Source organism: Protopterus annectens, chromosome 2.part2 (genome assembly GCF_019279795.1).
Source record: "Protopterus annectens isolate FY-2018-M chromosome 2.part2, PAN1.0, whole genome shotgun sequence".
In the NCBI taxonomy this organism is placed as follows: Eukaryota; Metazoa; Chordata; order Ceratodontiformes; family Protopteridae; genus Protopterus; species Protopterus annectens.
Genome location: NC_056730.1, coordinates 111,861,160 through 111,875,337, shown reverse-complemented (window position 1 = coordinate 111,875,337; position 14,178 = coordinate 111,861,160).

Here is a 14,178-nt window from a genome sequence, read left to right as displayed (position 1 = left end):
ATGGACAGTGGTCTCACCTTCATTAACCACATTGCCACAACAGTAAGGAAATCCTTTTATGTGGCACACCTCATCACTGAGGGCTTTACATCCAGAAAAAAAGAGGTAATTGTTCCACTGTACTTATTCCTCATTACACCCAGCATAGAGTACAACGCCCCGTTTGGTATGTTCCTCACAAGACATCTGTGACAGCTGGGAAGGTAGTGGAAATACCTCACTATAAGAATCATGGGCCAAAAAAAGATGGCCTATGCTGACCATCTAGAAAACCTCCAGCTATACTCTGTGCCATATCATCTACACAGAGGCTATCTCTGCGTAACACAGAAGGCTATGTCAAACCCTGGGAAATGACATCTGTAATAAGTGTATGTACTGACATGTACAGAACATGCGTCTATGTGCTGTCATTATATTAGCAAAGGATTTTGAGTGTCATGTCTGGAACACACAAGTATATAAGACCTGCACAGCACTGTTATCCATGCAAATGTGTTACATGCAGGGGTAGCAACCCAGGGTACGTACTGTCACACTGGCATGTAGTGTAACATGGCATTACTACTGTTGACAGTGCTGTCCCAGCAAAGGGTAGAGTGCTAACATTACTACTGACAGCAAGCACACCTGTGGGCAGAGCTGCACTCTGAGGTCTCACTGTCATGTTCCTGGTATGTGGGCTGTGTCACCGTATATATCCCCAACTGGATAATAATCAGACATGTGGAATGTAAGTGTAGCATACCATCTGTACAGCACATGTTAGTGAGGGCTTACACCATGTAGTAATGGTATACATATTGTTGTCAAACATCCATCTGTTTGACACATTCATCCTACTGCATAGCTACTCATCAAATTGGTGTCTGTCAGTCCCTCTACAACTGTGCAGATGGCAGGCATCCAGCTGGGATACGTACAAACAACCTATGCTTGATTGACACTGACATGTCTGGCCAGCTGTGTACTCCCTGTCACATATAGGAGACAACACCCTGTATGGGCCACATGCCATGGGTACCTAAACTACACTACCACTGTCAACTGAACATGCTTGGGTACAGGTCTCCATCACAGACACTAACCATGTGTTGTAACACATGTTGCACACATGTCAACTGGATCACCTCAGTAGACATGTGCAGAAGGCACCCAGAGGATTGATTGATGCATGTCACTCTCACCCTGATGGTCACTAATGTGGTGTCTGTCAATAGATTACCTAGAGGCACATGGCAGGTGGCATGATACCAATGTACACACACATCCTACACATCCAATCCCTCCATGGACAATAGCCAGGTACACAGCTATGACCACCTGCAGCAATGCACCACAGTACTGACACATGTACGTGTGCATTACTGAGGATAGCAGTGTTTGTGTGCTAGCACACCTGAGGTTGGGAATTCCATGATGGCCTTCACAACCACCTGAACTCCAATTGCCATAGTCAGATGTGGCCACTGCTGTATTGGACATGACAAGCACCCTATTACACTCCTCTCCCTAACAGCTACATCTGCCTTGCAGTACCAGCGCAACAGTGTTCTACAAATGGGTCAATAGGCATGGGAAACCCATTGAGGTCTGCCAAGTGTGTGTATGTGTGCATGTCTACATATCTGTAGGGTATACCATTCCAAGGCCACATACTCCTATTACACTACACATTGCCACACACTAGTACAGACAGTGTTGTTGCTGCCCATAGGTAAGGCATAGCAATGCAACACCCTACTATGCCTGTGGCATGTGCATTAGATGCATATCCCTGTAGTACCACTGTTGTGATATGCAATGGGTTGTATTGCTGTCATGGGCAATGTGTGATAGTGGGTATGTAAGAGTGTCATAATGGGTTCCAGTGTATACAATATCCAGTGAGGGATGTGGGTGCTGTGTACACTGTCATTACACCATGGTACACCCGGTATATATCCCGTGTACCACTTTCTGGTGACCACTGTCACCATCAACCATGCAGGTGACTGATACCACAATACAGCCCAGTAACGCATGTGCTGTGTGCGGCCTACCTGTAACACATTGGGATCACAGACTAGTTAGCACCAATAAGCCCAGGTCTCTAATATGTGTGTCTGCCTGTTATGTGCCTGTCAATGTTTATATGATGGTATGACAGACTATGTAGTCTCCATATACAACCATTAAATCCACCATTACCATATTGTACATGTCTGTGGATATTCTGCATGTAACATGTAATCTGGTACACACCACACCCTAAACATTGTGTAGTGTGTGCACTGAAAGCCACACAGTTCAGTAGCACTACATACCTAGGTAGGGGTATAGTCACAGTGTTGCCAAGTAAGGATGTGCATGTATGTGGATGGGTTGACATAAGGTTGCAGATTATACATGTCCCAATGGTTCACCTGTCAATGTCACACAGGCAATAACTGTTATACAAACCTGTGATGTGTGCAACTGTATATCGGATATGTCATGGCCATGGTGTCACCACAGTACCATAACCCTTGTGGAATATGACTCCAGACCACCCTCCTTCTTACACATGTACACCTATAACACAAATGGATAACATTATGGAGAGCACAATTAATCAGGGTTACTAACAGCTGAAATGCATCATAACTGGATAGCTACACTACCTGACATGTACGCATTACACATTACCCCTGACAACATCTTACACTGCACTACATTGCAGCACTCTAGTACAGTCACCATGTGTATCAGAACCATATTATCCTGTCCCTGCATCGGGGTTATGGATGACAGGGATGTGGCACAGGTATCATCATATGCAAAGGGTGTGTTGCTGGTTTGCTAGAGGCTGGGGGTGGTCCATACATTTGACACCATGTGTGTGGGTGAGGGGTTTAGTTCTTTGATCAAGGTGTGGTGATGTGGTGTGTGTTGGTATGGGGTTGCGCTAGGTGTGATTGCATAATGTGTGGGTATGCAAGCATACAGTTCTGCCATGTGGCTGCCCTATACAGGTGTTTTTGGACAGCTGCGTGCAGTTCACCATCTCCAGACACGCTGACTGTGCCTGCCCAGGGATCCATGGGCATGTGCAGGTACCGACCTTGATGTGCTACTCTCCGCTGATGATGACAGATGTCTGCTGGAACCATGTCCCACCTGGGAATGCAATCAAACACTGTGCTATGCATGTAGATACTGCACGGCCGGATCAAACCAAAAAACACTGTTGGCCAGCAGATGCGTGAAACAGTAAAATAATACTGGTACTAAGTAGTTTTCTGATTATACATTTCCTTTAATAATCAGACCAGTTTCGGCAATAAAGTATAAGCCTTCATCAGTGATACACAGCAAAAAACCTCAGGACATTACTCATGAATATTTATAAGAATGCCTGACCAATGAGAAATGAAACCTTGCATAATTAGTAATGGTATATTCTTACTACAAAAACAGAAAAACTGATAATAAACATTATTAAGTCAGTGTGTTCATGGGTTCACCACATTACAGCCTATGATTATATAACATATAAATAGTACAATGTCTATGAAATAATAAACATAAATAAATACACCACAGATGCAGGTGTATTATATATAAAAATATGTATTTAATCATACAGAAAACACAAGATAAATTGGTAACACTAATGTTCTCAATAAATTTGTGGTTATTAATGAGCAATCACGATTATTCGACATCTACTAGGGTATCCACAGGAACCTGAAATACATAAATATAAACATATTTTATTTTATATCATGACACTTAAAGTGACTATAAATATTGTTAGTAATAAATTATCATTCAATCATGATATAACACAAAAAATTGTTAATCATAAGTGATCATTCAAACCTGGTGGAAAAAGTGCTCCCAATGTGGTAATCCAATATCTTTCTTTGTGGTTTAAAATGCTATGCCAACCTTGAGTATTGTTACGATCTCCTGTGATTCTGTCAATAATCATGAATGTGTATTGGACCTGTTGATGTTTCAAAGTATGTCGAAAAAGAGCATTGTGGTCTTTCTTGTTTTTGATATCACTTCTGTGTTCATTAATGCGTGTCCTCAATGGTCTGGATGTCTGACCCACATAGAAAGCAGAACAGTGACAAGTGGCCAAATATACCACCCAACTGCTACTGCAATTGCCAAATATCTTGCAATCATACACTTTGCTGGTGTTTTGACTAGAAAATTGTTTGGATTTGCAAATTTGTTTACAAGACCCACAGTGTCCACATGCAAAGGTTCCCAGCAGTTTGCCTCCAGACAATGTAAGTTGTTGGTATATAGCCCTACCACTTTCTTTGTGTTTGAAATGACTGAACAATGAGCCCAAAGTCTTGCCTCTTCTATAGCTAAATTGACACTGAGATCCCAATATTGGTCTTAGCTGATCATTGGCCAATAAAATATTCCAATGTTTATTAATGATGCCGCGAATAGCATTAAGGTTTCTACCAAAAGTAGTGACCAATCTAATAGAAGATACAGATGATTCCCGAGGCTCAGTTTGATATTGCAATAGTGTGTTCCTATCCATACTGGTTGACCAATCCCAGGCCTTGACTAAATCAAGTTGTTTATAGCCTCTACTAACAAATCTCCGAAACAAATCCTGACTAGCTTTCTCATATTCAATATTGGTGGAGTTGATACGTTTCATCCGCATAAATTGGGACTTAGGAATATTGCGGATTGTATGGCGTGGATGCATGCTGGAGGCGTGCAATAAAGTATTATATTGGGGATATTTACGGAAAGTCCTAGTGTTGAGAGTATGATCCATATTTCTACTAACCGTAACATCTAAAAAGTTAATAGATTGTAAATCATAGGTCACCGTAAATTCTATACCCCAGACATTGCCATTGAGGTAACCCAAAAACTCTTGTAAATACGTGGCATCTGCACGCCACACCATCCAGCAATCATCAAGATATCTCCGCCAGATATCAATTTCCACCAAATAGATGTTATATAATGGTTCATAAATCATACATTCTTCAAAGAAGGCCATAAATAGATCGGCATATATGGGAGCAAATGAAGCTCCCATAGCCGTACCTTGAAGCTGCCAATAGCATTCCCCATGAAAATAAAACACATTTTTATTTAACACATGTTCGGTCATACATATTAATAGTGTGTTAAAGCTAGGCGAATACAGAGCAGATCGGTCTAACCAGTATTTTAATGCTTGGAGACCCGCCCAATGTGGAATGCTTGTATATAAGGCCTTGACATCCAAAGAACACATAAGCCAAGTGGGTTCCAACTGAACCTTCTGTATAATCTTTAAAAATTGTGTGGTATCTTGTAATCTGGCCCTGACTAAATTCAATAAAGGTTTGAGATACTGTGTCAGAAACATAGATAATGGTTCAGTCAATGAACCTATACCAGAGACAATTGGTCTACCAGGTGGCTTTGAAAGTGATTTATGAATCTTAGGAAGGAGATACAAAATTTGTTTTTGTGGATCCTGGACAGTGAGATGCATGACGCAAGTCTTGCTAATGATCCCTTCTTCCTCAGCTAAATTTAAAAAGAAATCAATTTCCTTTTTGAAAACAGGAGTGGGATCAATCTCCATATGCATGTAGCATTTGGTATCTGATAATTGTGATCTGCCCTCACTAAGGTAATAATTCATGTTAAGAACCACACCTGCTCCACCCTTATCAGCTGGTAAAATTGCAATATTATGGTTGTGACGTAATTGTTCCAAGGCCAATATTTCCTGAGGTGATACATTATGACCCAGTATGGAGTATTCCTTGTGTTCAAAATGCAGGTCCCTAAGTACTGATTGCATAAAAATAGAAACATGTTTGCTCATGGGCAGCTGAAAATTAGATTTAAGAAATCTAAATTCTGTGGATTTTTGAGACTCCCTGTCATGAAAAAACAGTTTCAAATTTAAATTACGACAAAAACTGATAATATCATTGACAGTATGGTAATCATCTGAAAACAACCCCGGTACATATCAAAGTCCTTTATTCAGTTGTTGTTCCTGTTCATCAGACAAATTAACATCAGACAAACTTAAAACATTATGATATTCAGTACAAGTTACGTTATGAATTTCTGTATTAGTCCCTCTAGGGAATTGTGTTTTATGTTCGTGTTTACGTCCCCCTCTACGCCTGACACCATGTCTAAAGGGACAGACATATTAGTTCTTTTGTGTATAGGGGATTCTCTGTGTCCAGTGCTGTCATAATCAGTGAGGGAGGAATCTTCCCCTGAAGTGCTAGTATTTGGACTATCACTAGTCTTGAGAATCAACCTTGGTCGTTTTTTCGTCCTAACCATTGTTGTGCCCTGATTAGCATTGACAAACTTGACATGCCTTTGAACCTCAAATGAGCATCCTCTTTGGTAATCTAAACTATCTCTACTGAATTTTCTAATTTTCTCTTGTTTAGTTATTGTCTCATGAATTGTCAAATCCTTTGATAATTTATTAATATATTGCTGGAAAGTAGGAAGTGACTCAAATTTTTTCCATTCATCACACATAATTTTGACCTCACGGATATTAGTATCTACCATTCTACCATAGTATTGCGCAAGTATATTGACAAATAGCATGGATGCCTGTTGCAAGGCTTCTTTCCATTCTTGATTAAGTCTGTCCTCTGGTCTCCCCACTAAAGGTTGTAACCGGACCCTAAGTCCTCTGGGGGCAATGTTCTTGCTTAAATAAGCATTAAACAATTTAAGGTGCCAAATATTGGATCTTAAACTTTTTAGTCCCTTAGTAAGGGACTGAAATGCCAAATCAGTGTCTTGGGGTAATTGTTGTCCAGACTCAGATGGATTACTGCCTGGCGAGGACCCAATACCAAACACACCAATCAAGACTAGTGATAGACCAAATACTAGCACTTCAGGGGTAGATTCCTCCCTCACTGATTATGACAGCACTGGACACAGAGAATCCCCTATACACAAAAGAACTAATATGTCTGTCCCTTTAGACATGGTGTCAGGCGTAGAATACCCACTGTCAATGATATTATCAGTTTTTGTCATAATTTAAATTTGAAACTGTTTTTTCATGACAGGGAGTCTCAAAGATCCACAGAATTTAGATTTCTTAAATCTAATTTTCAGCCGCCCATGAACAAACACATTTCAATTTTTATGCAATCAGTATTTAAGGACCTGCATTTTGAACACAAGGAATACTCTGCATCTCACTGTCCAGGATCCACAAAAACAAATTTTGTATCTCCTTCCTAAGATTCATAAATCACTTTCAAAACCACCTGGTAGACCAATTGTCTCTGGTATAGGTTCATTGACTGAACCATTATCTATGTTTCTGACACAGTATCTCAAACCTTTATTGAATTTAGTCAGGGCCAGATTACAAGATACCACACAATTTTTAAAGATTATACAGGAGGTTCAGTTGGAACCCACTTGGCTTATGTGTTCTTTGGATGTCAAGGCCTTATATACAAGCATTCCACATTGGGCGGGTCTCCAAGCATTAAAATACTGGTTAGACTGATCTGCTCTGTATTCGCCTGGCTTTAACACACTATTAATATGTATGACCGAACATGTGTCAAATAAAAATGTGTTTTATTTTCATGGGGAATGCTATTGGCAGCTTCAGGGTACGGCTATGGGAGCTTCATTTGCTCCCATATATGCCAATCTATTTATGGCCTTCTTTGAAGAATGTACGATTTATGAACCATTACATAACATCTATTTGGTGGAAATTGATATCTGGCGGAGATATCTTGATGATTGCTGGATGGTGTGGCGTGCAGATGCCACGTATTAACAAGAGTTTTTGGGTTACCTCAATGGCAATGTCTGGGGTATAGAATTTACTGTGACCTATGATTTACAATCTATTAACTTTTTAGATGTTACGGTTAGTAGAAATATGGATCATACTCTCAACACTAGGACTTTCCGTAAATATCCCCAATATAATACTTTATTGCACGCCTCCAGCATGCTTCCATGCCATACAATCTGCAATATTCCTAAGTCCCAATTTATGTGGATGAAACGTATCTACTCCACCAATATTGAATATGAGAAAGCTAGTCAGGATTTGTTCCGGAGATTTGTTAGTAGAGGCTATAAACAACTTGATTTAGTCAAGGCCTGGGATTGGTCAACCAGTATGGATAGGAACACACTATTGCAATATCAAACTGAGCCTCAGGAATCATCTGTATCTTCTATTAGATTGGTCACTACTTTTGGTAGAAACCATAATGCTATTCGCAGCATCATTAATAAACATTGGAATATTTTATTGGCCAGTGATCAGCTAAGACCAATATTGGGATCTCAGTGTCAATTTAGCTATAGAAGAGGCAAGACTTTGGGCTCATTGTTCAGTCATTTCAAACACAAAGAAAGTGGTGGGGCCATATACCAACAACTTACATTGTCTGGAGACAAACTGCTGGGAACCTTTGCATATGGACACTGTGGGTCTTGTAAACAAATTTGCAAATCCAAACAATTTTCTAGTCAAAACACCAGCAAAGTGTATGATTGCAAGATATTTGGCAATTGCAGTAGCAGTTGGGTGGTCTATTTGGCCACTTGTCACTGTTCTGCTTTCTATGTGGGTCAGACATCCAGACCATTGAGGACACGCATTAATGAACACAGAAGTGATATCAAAAACAAGAAAGACCACAATGCTCTTTTTCGACATACTTTGAAACATCAACAGGCCCAATACACATTCATGATTATTGACAGAATCACAGGAGATCGTAACAATACTCAAGGTTGGCATAGCATTTTAAACCACAGAGAAAGATATTGGATTACCACATTGGGAGCACTTTTTCCACCAGGTTTGAATGATCACTTATGATTAACAATTTTTTGTGTTATATCATGATTGAATGATCATTTATTACTAACAATATTTATAGTCACTTTAAGTGTCATGATATAAAATAAAATATTTTTATATTTATGTATTTCAGGTTCCTGTGGATACCCTAGTAGATGTCGGATATTCGTGATTGCTCATTAATAACCACAAATTTATTGAGAACATTAGTGTTACCAATTTATCTTGTGTTTTCTGTATGATTACATACATATTTTTATATATAATACACCTGCATCTGTGGTGTATTTATTTATGTATATTATTTCGTAGACATTGTACTATTTATATGTTATATAATCATAGGCTGTAATGTGGTGAACCCATGAACACACTGACTTAATAATGTTTATTATCAGTTTTTCTGTTTTTGTAGTAAGAATATACCATTACTAATTATGCAAGGTTTCATTTCTCATTGGTCAGGCATTCTTATAAATATTCATGAGTAATGTCCTGAGGTTTTTTTGCTGTGTATCACTGATGAAGGCTTATACTTTATTGCCGAAACCGGTCTGATTATTAAAGGAAATGTATAATCAGCAAACTACTTAGTACCAGTATTATTTTACTGTTTCACGCTTCTGCTGGCCACCTGGGAATGGCCAGGGCCATGTGCACGAGGCCTGTTGCGGTGTGGTTTGGACAGCACCCCCAGTGGTGTGCTGGGGTTGGTACTGCCACTAGAGGAGTGGCTTGGTGCCCTAGTATGTCCATATTGACCACCAGCTGCTGTTTCTGGACTATGTCCACGCAGCCATCACATTACTCCCACCACGTGTTCAAGCATGGACATACCACGGTCGAGGAGGCCCACCATCTCACCCCACCATCTATCCATGATCTCGTTATGTTCACGGAGGGCAGCAGCAAGTTCACAGATGTTGTCACTTACAAATGAGAAAGCAGCCCTCTGCAGCCTCAGGCCCTGTCTGGTGTACATTTCTATATGTGCCTGTGCCTGCATGACAGCCTGAAACATGCTCCTGGTGCTACCAGTTGTGTCGCCTCTGCCAGGGGCATGATGAGCAGCAGCCCTCCCATGAGCACCATGGTACATCTGCCTATGTGGTGCCCTGCCAGACATCTGGCTATGCCAACTGTGACCCAACACAGTCAGCATGGAAACCACACTGGTCACTGACACCAACCGCAAACTGTCCTTCTGGTATGGCCACTTGTGCTGGGGTGTGTATGGGCACTGTAACTGTGTGCAGGCTTGGGGTGGCTAGGAGGATGATGACAAATGATGGCACAATGTCAGCCTCTGATAACACCACCTGTGCCTCGACAGTACCATCATCATCATCATCATCGATGTCTGTACAGACACCAACCTCAGATTGCATGCAGGAGGGAACCTGACCCACCTTGCCACCTGTGGGGGAAACAAGCACACACACTTTAAGACCTGTACAGGATTGCATAACAGAACACACATTTACACACACACACACACACATACACACACTCACACACACACACACTCACACACACACTGACAGTCCACCTTACTACCTCTCTGTCCCTGGGTTTACAGACAGTCCCACATTCAGTTACATATGTTCCCCATCCTGCATGGCACTTGCTAGCATACACTCATTAATAGTACTCATTAACACATCATTCCTCTCCATGCCTACACATTTGTCACAACACATGACCTGTTACTCCATCACCTCCCTGCCCTGAGTGGAGTAGGTTGTACATGGCCTCACTGCTGTCATCCAGTGTTAACCCTGTGTATGTCCAGACATGGCCCCTATATGGCTGGGTCTGCTACATTCACTACATATGTCACACACCGGAGTCTCATACTACAGTCTTGCTCAGTCCATGCCACATCTGCTGCACAATCAACCTATCATGTGGACAACATTAATATCTGGATACACTCACTGGTGTGGTCTGCTAATTCCCCATTGCATTAGTAGTGCTGCATACGTGAGTAGTCAGTTATCTATCTGCTGATGGCAATATGATGTGTATACCTGGTTTGTGCTTTCACTCCCAATGCATGCTCCATGCTACAGACCGTGTTATGCTATCAGCTGTCCTGTGTTCACATATCAGACAGGTTGTCCTGGTGTCTCATGTGTCACTCCATGTACATGTATGGCACAAGCCCAAGGAGAAGTACTGCCATGTGATCAACCCCACAATCACCTGCACATACATTGACACTCACACAAACAGACACACATATACACACACATCTGACATGCATTGACCACACTCCACTCCACGCAGATTGCACTTACAGACACAATCAACACCCCCCCCACACACACACACAGACTCACACACACACACACACACACACACACACACACACACACACACACACACACACACACACACACACACACACACACCTACATGTGAGGTTGCACAACTTTTGTACACACAGTCCTCCCATTTCCCTTCTGTCAGCATGCATTGCATATGGTACTCAACAGCATGCAGTGCAACTATAGTGACTTCATGCTAGCACCAGTATACATGTCTGTGACGCATGGGCTGTGTTGGTAGGTGATGGCCCTTTCTCTTGATAACACTGCACCCATGTACAAAGTGTTACTGTGGACCTGTTCTGCACCCTGCCTTGTACTTTGCACCATACCTCACAGGTGTACAAACCATTGCTGCATGTGTAGTACTGTGTCAGTTATGTCAGCTCCAATGCTCACAGCCCCTATGTGTTAGAGCAACTCATACCTGGGATGATATGTGAACAGATGTCATTTGTGAATGCCTGATGTCTGTTTTACAGATCACAACATCAACGGTGCATGTATGACCAATACAAGACTATTGCTCTGACAACCGCCAGACCTTACCATGTCTATGGGGGTTGCCCTACACATGTCTCACAACTATGCATGGGTGCAAGGTCTACTCATGTGCACATCCCTTGGAGTTCACACACTGCTGTCACTATTGTTGTGGAGTCAGGGTTACGTCTGCCACAGTTACTTAACCTGATTGTGTGCAGATACAGCCATTCTTAGCATATGTAGGATCCCTGCTGCAGTGCACTGCTGTGTCATGATGACACACCCTCCCCACCTCTAGTCTTTTTGCAGATGCTTGACAACTGTGGCCTACACATGTGTCAGTTTGCAGTGTCCCAAGAATGGGACACTGCGTGCAACAGCCTACTACCAGCTAATTATGTGGACCACAGTACTATGTTATGACATAGTGTCGATCTGTAATTGTTGCTATTGTAATACAGGTATATTTACAGTTGTAGCATCATATGTGGGTGTTGTTTCACACATGTCCCTACTGTAGGCCATGTGTCCTACCATTCTTCACATCCCTGTGGACACATTTCACAATGACAGGATGTTAGTTATCTTGCATGTCTCTGATGTACCCTTCCGATACCCCATCAGGGTCTCCACTGTGATGCAGTGCATTTTACAGCAAGGAAACATGAATGTGTACAGCATGCAGTATGGGTAGGTGTGTTAGATGTGTGCATGGACTATCCCATAGCTATTACATGCCCAGTTATTATCAAGCATGAACATGAACCATACTCACCGGCTACAGGCTGCTGCCTTGGTGGCATCATGGAGGGACCTACATAAGAGTGTGAGAGAGTTGATGTCAGTGGCCATAGCTGTGGCATTCGTAAAGGGTGAGTGCAGCGTTACAGTACAACAGTAGAAGTCCACAATACTACAGTTTATGCACAACTGTTTATTACTACTACACAACAACAGACTATGTATATGACATCTCAGATATGCATGATCTACCTGTACAGTTGCGGATGCATACACAAGGATGGTCTAATGATATGCCCTGGGGCCTTACCTGCACAATCCTCAACCGGTGTGTCAGTGGCACCCACCTCCACAATGCACCCTGTCAGTTGTTGGTCTGCAGGTGGGCAGGTTCCACAAGCTGCTGAGAAGCTCCTCCACATGGGTCAGTGGTGGATGGACGACATGCCCCCCCTGTCGTGGGGTGGTTTTCCCCATATGGCAGCTGCATGCTGATGTACATGGTGAAGCAGGTCAGTGCAATGATGCCGGACCTGCTCATAACTGCGTTTCTGCAGGCTGACATCATTGACCCTGTGGACTAGATAGTTCCACAGGGCAGTCCTCTCCTGCTGATCATGGGCTATCCTGCTAAAAAGTAGCTGGTAGTGCTGTATAATGTCTTCCATGATTACCTCCGTTTCTGCAGCACAGAATGCTGGCAGTCTTGCATGAGCCATCTTCCCTGGAAGACATAAAGATGGAAACAGGTCTGAGTAACTCATACAGCAGGGTTATCATAGTTCGTAATACACATCTCTGTCTTCCCCCACCATATCAGCTACAACAAACCATTCAAACAATGCAATTGGCATGTCGACAGCTTACCTACCATTGGGACATATGTTCTATTGTTCTGTATGATTCATTGCTTGAATCTAATTGACTTCTAACTAAGAGTGCTACTGAAACAACTCAAGATATAAATTGATAAGTACATTTTTTGGCAGTTCTTTCCAAAGTTCTACAGTATTCTAATTGCTTTTGCTTGATTGATTTAGATCATATTTGCTGGCTTCTGATCTGTGTTGAAAGTGTTACTTTTCTGTATTTTTTTTCCCCCACTCTGCCCTCCCTATTGGTGTTTTCTTTTTATACTTGGTGGCTTGGGAGTTGCTGATTGAAGGCTTGGTGTCAGTTATAAAGTGTATTAGTTCTGGTTTAAGCACTTGGGCTTTGGGCCAGTTTTTTTACATTAAGAAGATGTGGTCTGCACTCTTGTGGGAGGCTGAATTCTGCCCTTCTGAGCTGGGAATTTCTGGTCACATGCTTATTGTACCTGCTTATTTGCACTGTTTCTTTCTGAAAATGGTGCGTCTTGTTGCCACAGCATAGACCAGATTCAGGCCTGCTGAATCTAGCTTTGTTTGTATAACTTGAGCACTGACCCAGGCCATCCTTTTTTGGAGAACGTTCCCCTGCACGTTAGCAGCAGGAGTGTGCAGTTAGAACTTGTCTGATTGAAGACTGCTGGAGCAGGGCTCAGTTTTGAGATTTTTCTGTTTAATTGAGTAACTTGTTTAAATCACTTGTTCGTTTTCTATTGTTTTATATATATATATATATATATATATATATATATATATATATATATATATACACACACATATATATATATATATATATATATATATATATATATATATATATATATATATATATATATATATTGCATTCTATTCATCTGCTTTTACTGTATTTGTATTTCTTCCTACTTTATTACTAGTGGCATTGGCT